At 37.0% G+C, this 6,241-nt stretch overlaps 1 protein-coding gene across 1 annotated transcript in view; it reads right to left on the minus strand.

Moving 5' to 3' along the window:
- Positions 1-6,241, minus strand: part of PRTG (protogenin) — a 138,648-nt gene that overhangs the window by 23,172 nt on the left and 109,235 nt on the right. The gene's annotated exons all lie outside the window — the stretch shown is intronic.

A 6,241-nucleotide genomic window follows, 5' to 3' on the forward strand; every position in this document is an offset into this window, starting at 1 on the left:
AATATAAAATTTAAATGACATACTTTAGTAAATATACAAGAAGTTTAATGATATCAGTAAATTTAAGTGTAATCATTTATGATATCTATAGATTGCTTTCTTAGGACAAAAATAAATACTATTCGGAAATAACGTACTTCTCCCCCACCCCCTGCCACCCGCCCAGCTTTACTGAGGTATAGCGGGTAAATAAAAGTTGTATATTTTTAAGGTGTACAACTTGATGTTTGATATACATATACATTGTGCAACAATCACTACAATCAAGCTAATTAACATATCCATCATCTCACATAGTCACCATTTTCTGTGTGAATGTGTGGTGAAAATGGTAAGGACCCACACTCTAAGCAAATTTAAAGTATACAACACAATATTTATAATTATTGTCCCTATACGACACATTAGATCTCCAAAACTTATTGCTGCATAGCTGAAACTTTGTACGCACCCTTTGGCCGTCTCATCCCATTTCCCCCACCTTCCAACCCCGGGCACCGTCATTCTATTCTGCATCTGTAAGTTCAACTACATTAGATCCCATCTGTAAGTGAGATCATACAGTAATTGCCTTTCTGTGTTTGGATTATTTTATTTAACAGAATATCCTCTAGGTTCATTAATGCTATGCAAAAGGCAAGATTTCATTCTTTTTAAGGTTCAATAATATTCGCATGTGTGTGTGCACGCGCCACATTTTCTTTATCCATTCACCATTCCACGGATATTTAGGTTGTTTATCTTGTAATTGTGAATCTTTTCAAGACACAGATCTCATTGCCTTTTGGTATATACCCAGAAATAGAAAAACAATATTCTTTAGCAGATATAGTCAAATGTGAAGTTTATTAAACTCTAAGAGTTTATATAAATATTTCAGAAACTGATTAATATATTCTAATATTCAATATTAAAATCCATTTAAATGTTTCCTAAAATATTAAAATTTTATATTTATTTGTTTTGATAAAATAGAAAACAAGAAAAATGTACATAACTTGGAAAATTTCTGTAGTTTCTAGATAAAAAGGTAGAAAGACTAATAACTTTTGACTATCTTACAGAAAATGTTTTTCAGATATATTATCTTGAGTATCACAAAACTCTGTAAGATATGTTATCCCCATTTTTTTAAAGCTGTGGTAAAACGGTAGCATGTTATACAAAGCTGAACCAGAAACTTGTGGATATGATAGCACAGGGCCTTTAAATTTACACTAACACATGTGCCTTTGTCACAGCAAGTTTATCTCCTTATAATGTATTTTAAAATAGAAATATATTCAAATATTTTATAAAACAATTATCAGAGAACATAGAAACATATTTGGATTTCATCACTCAAATGATTTCCAACATTCAGCACTGAAATCCTAAGATTCAAAACGTTTCAGTTCAGATTAAAAGCTACTTAAGTTGCATCTGTTTTATTCTTTCTTTCCTCCTACATATTGCTGATCTCAGTCAACTGAATCCTGAGTTCAATATTATAAATACTCCTTCTGAGGGGGTACAAATGGAATTCAATAGGCTCTTTGCAACCTAGTTCTTTATAAATTCATGGTGCCATCTTCAAAAATATGTCTTCACTCTGTCTGTGCTCAGATATAAAAGTATCTTTAGGAAAGCCTCCTGAGTGTGAGGTATTACATCAGGAATGCAGAAGATACAGAAAAGGAAGGATAAGACAGAATTTGCCCAAAGGAGCTCCCAGTCTCAGGGAGCCAGGCACAGATACAGTCATCCCTCATGGCAAGCGGATCTGGATGAGGGTTACGAAGACAGGTAGAGAGATTGATCCTTTTTCTGCTGTGCAAACAAATATCTGATCAGCACTTCATGAATACAGTCTCTGAAATGTTTTTTTCTTTTTAACCCTAAAATTGATTCTTCAAGTTTTCCCTCCTTCCTCTTTAAAAATATGAACTGTTTACACTAAATTTTAAATGCAGAATTAACCTTTCTTTGTCGTTGTTGATGATCAGACAGAAGCAGCTCATGTTCTGAGATGAGAGAACAGAGTTGCTCCCTTAAGATCCTCAGCACCTGTCTATTCCCCACTCAGCACAGACTCCAGCAAGGTCACTGCGAGGGGGTGCGCCTTCGGATGCCCATCTGGAACTCATCCAAGTAGCCCACACCACCCTCTCTGGTGCTGCACTGCTTCCCCTGCTAGTATACACGAGGTCAGGAAAAGGTAAACCAACGAGCAGGCAAATCAAACACACGGAGGGGGCCCTAGATTCATTTCTGTCCACACAGACAAGAATCAGGATAATTTGGGGAATGATTTTAGGAGGAAAAATAAGTAGGACATCATACTATGTGGAAAAAAATAATTAAAAGGAGAGGGAAAACCCATTCACATTTGTTCACATGTGATCTCTTCCTTATGCTCTACAAAGAACTTTGTTTTAAAAAATAAAAGTGCCAGGATGGGGGCCAAGCTGAGCAGTGAGCCACGTGCATTGGCCATGTGTTCCTTTTAGGTTTTAAACATATAACTTCAATCTCAAAACCTAGTCACTGTATTATTTCAGTTTGTTAAACCAGAGGCCCTGGAACAACCTGGCTTATTCTTGTTCACAAATTTGTTAGAAGTTTGATTTCATATACTGTTTGTAAATTTAAGAGGGGACCCAGGGACCAGAGCCCTCAAATAATGTTACAATGAGCATTATCAGGCAATAAGAGTCATTAGCTAACAAAGAAAACAGAACAGCTACATAATTAACAAGATTAAAGATACAGAGTAAAAAATAACAGTTTAGGACTAATATATAAAATGCAGTTAAATGCGCAAACTGTGCCTCAGCTTAAGTAGCACAAATCCCAAAACTGCAGTTTTGCAAAGACCCTCTAATGCATAAGGGGCAGAGCAGAGACCCAGGATCAACACTGAAGTGCCACAGGGAACAAGTCCCCACTGTCTGTTACAGCTCTTCTTGAGTTAAGCATCACCACATATGTGGTGCTTGGTTACAGAGACTCAGCAGACTTGGTCTGTGTGGTTTAGTGGGGAAACAGCAGAGTCAGGAGGAGTAGCCACAGAGAATAATGCAGGCTTTCTCAAAAATAAGCAAGGGAAGGAGAAGAAAGACTGGGGAGAAAGCTGTTTCCAGTTTCTTCAAAATTCAACGCAAGGGGTATAAAATCACTCCTCAATAGGGCTAACTCTTAATGGGCCCAGGGATGATGGCTCACATAGGTAGTATTTGTATTTATGGTTAAAATTGCTTAAAGATATAGCAATATATGAAGATGAACGGTCAGGAAAGCAAGTTCAAATTAACACAAATCTGACTCTAAACATTTCATTCATAACTATGGTATCTCAGCTAAGTTAATAAAAATATAGTCCCAGTCAAATTGTGATGTTTTTCTTTATTAGGGAGTCAACCTTTGGCAAAAAAATGAATACTGTATCTTCTTAAAACACTGCTATGGCTACATCCTTTATCTTTTTTCAACTATCACCAGGACTTGGCTCACTTCTTTCCTTTCTGATTCACTCTCACCACTAACTCATCTACTCAAGTTTGTTTCATGTAAGGAGAAATCAGAACCAGAAGACTGGTTGATCAAGAAAGAGTTCACAGGTATCAAAAGAACATTTATCAAGTGCCTCCTAAAAAGCAGGCACTGTATGAGAGACTCAAGGATTAGAAAGACATAACTTATGCCAAAGGTGACAGACTGGTAAATGAAGTTTTCTTAACCTCACTTATTTGCCTTTGGAAAACAGAGATATAATCCCTTGGAGGGATTTTCAAAGTATTAAAAGAAATCAAGTCTATTAAGTACTTTGTACAGTTCCTATAATTAGTACACACACAATATTATTGTTGTTATTATGTGAGGAAAGTTGCCTGGGAAAACATAAAATTACTACCAAAAATATGGTGCACTTAAATTTGGGAATCATTTCTGTGAAGTCAAAGCGATTATCAAAGACATTCATTCATATAAGCAGGGTCTAGAATCCAGAATACCAGCAAGTTAACAGTGAGAAAATACTGAAGTGGAGTCCTAACCACTCCGTCTTTATTAATATTCCCTACTGCATAGAGCAGCCAAAGGTCTCAAGTGTGTGTCTGACTTACACGTATGACAATGTGCTGTGTTTTGTGTTTATGGCCACTAAGAATGCTTGCTGTTTTGGCAACCATGTCACATGGTATATAATCCTCGGTGTCAAATCCACCTTCACCCACATTTTTCATATTAATCAAATAGTCTCTCATTTGCTAACAAAGAAACAACCTGGTGATAAATGCTTTGGAAATAACTCAATAGATTTCTTCCCTAATGAAAGAACAGTAGATTGTTTCATAAACGGGAAGATTTTGAGGGCTAGCATTAGAAACAGCAAGCAGATGGACACAACAAATTAGTTCATTCTGTTAATTATATCCAGTTTTAACAACTAGGTTTTTATTACCTCAGTAACTACAACTCAGAATGAGAAAGACAAAGATCAATAAAATGAGACTCCCTGTAATGCCAAAAAAATTTAAAGACATACTGATCAAGAGCCTAATTCCATTCTAAAAACATGATTTAATAATAATAATGCATTAGCTGCTTTTTTAACATACTGAGACGCCTACTAAAAATTCTGGTATTAACATCCCATTTTTCATTGCAGCGTGTTTCTAAAAGACCACAAAACAAAAAACCCCACTCCTTCCAGGGTTTTACTTGAATAACTTATGTTTCTCTCCTCTGTCACTAGATGGCATCTGTGTGCCTTGAAGGGGACCGATGACCCCACTCATTTAGTTAAGGTGGGAGCTCTTCACATGACAGCTGAAACTGATGAATGAGCAATTCAAAACAGGAAGGCGTGGAATACAAAATACAACTATTGCTTAAGTCTCACCAAATGAAAGACTTCATGAAATGCAAAGCAATGAAAAGGAAGAAGGGCTCCCTTGGATCGGGGTTTGTCAAATGAACTTTCAAAAACCCTGTGAGCTGCACTGCTTTGTCACCTGTCCGCTACAGAGGACGACGCTGAAACAAACAGGTAAGAATTCTGATTTCCTAATGAGTCAGTGCTATTAAGAAGCAAAGAAACAGTCGAGGACAGTGGTTATGGGCCAAGATGTCAGACCCAGACTTCCTGTCCAACTAACCCTAGCCTGGTCATTACTGTGTAACTTGGGGATGTTATTTTTCTCTCTCTGTACCTTGGTTAAAATTGCCTTTAAAATAAGTATGATGATAACAGCATCTACCTGTTGAGGCCATTGGGAAAAGGAAATAAATTAATTCACATAAACTGATTAAAAGAGTGTCCATGAATAATAATATATGTAATAACATACTAATATAATATCAATAGTAATGATATAAAACAATCACTATTAGCATTCCATGACTCCTAATCTCTGCCCTCTCTCACACAGAATAACAGCTGGTGCAATGATTACAGCATGGATTCTGGAACTTGACTACTCGGGTTTGAATGAAGTTTCCTCATCTATAAAATGGGAGCTAAATGCGTTTATATTTGTACAGTGCTTACAAAATCCCTGGCAATTAGTAGGTACTTTTTTAAAGTATATTTTATTGATTATGTTGTTAACAGTAGTTCCGTTTTTTCCCCCCTTTGCTCCCCTCTAGTAGGTACTTTTTAGTGCTAAGTAAATAAACGTAGAGGAGAGGGCTGGTTTGAAAATTAGGAAATGTGGATTTTCATCTTGGATTGAGTAGCTGTGTGGCTGCAAATTGGGCAGTCTCCTGGAACTCAGTTTCCTCGTCTTTAAGATTAGGAAGCTGCAATGTATCAGCTGTTCTCAAATTTGTTTAGGTAACAGTATATTAGGGCAGTTAAGACAAAAGTACAAATAAGTACCAAGCCAGATGGGAAGAAATGTGTTAAAACTCCAAGAATTAAAAAGGGAATGGTTACTCCTAGTTTGGAGTGCAGGCAGAACTTCCAAGAAGTGCATTTGAGCAGCAGTTGACCTTATGGTAAGCACGGAAAAGTAGAGAATGGAGGTCAAAGGAAGAGTATAAGCAAAGGCTCCAGGTCAGGAACACATGGATTGGGGATGAGTAATGGGCACAGTGAAGGGGACGTAAGTGAGGGTCATGTGGAAAAGGTAGGCTTGGGGCAGATCTCAGAGAGCTTTGAGAGCCAGGCTAGGCATTGTGGATTTTATTACATATACACAGAAGACAGCTGTCGGAATGGACTTGCTGGGAGAAGGGATGAATAATTAGGGGGTAAGAA

Source organism: Furipterus horrens, unplaced genomic scaffold (genome assembly GCF_987537825.1).
Source record: "Furipterus horrens unplaced genomic scaffold, mFurHor1.1.pri manual_scaffold_3, whole genome shotgun sequence".
NCBI classification, from domain to species: domain Eukaryota; kingdom Metazoa; phylum Chordata; class Mammalia; order Chiroptera; family Furipteridae; genus Furipterus; species Furipterus horrens.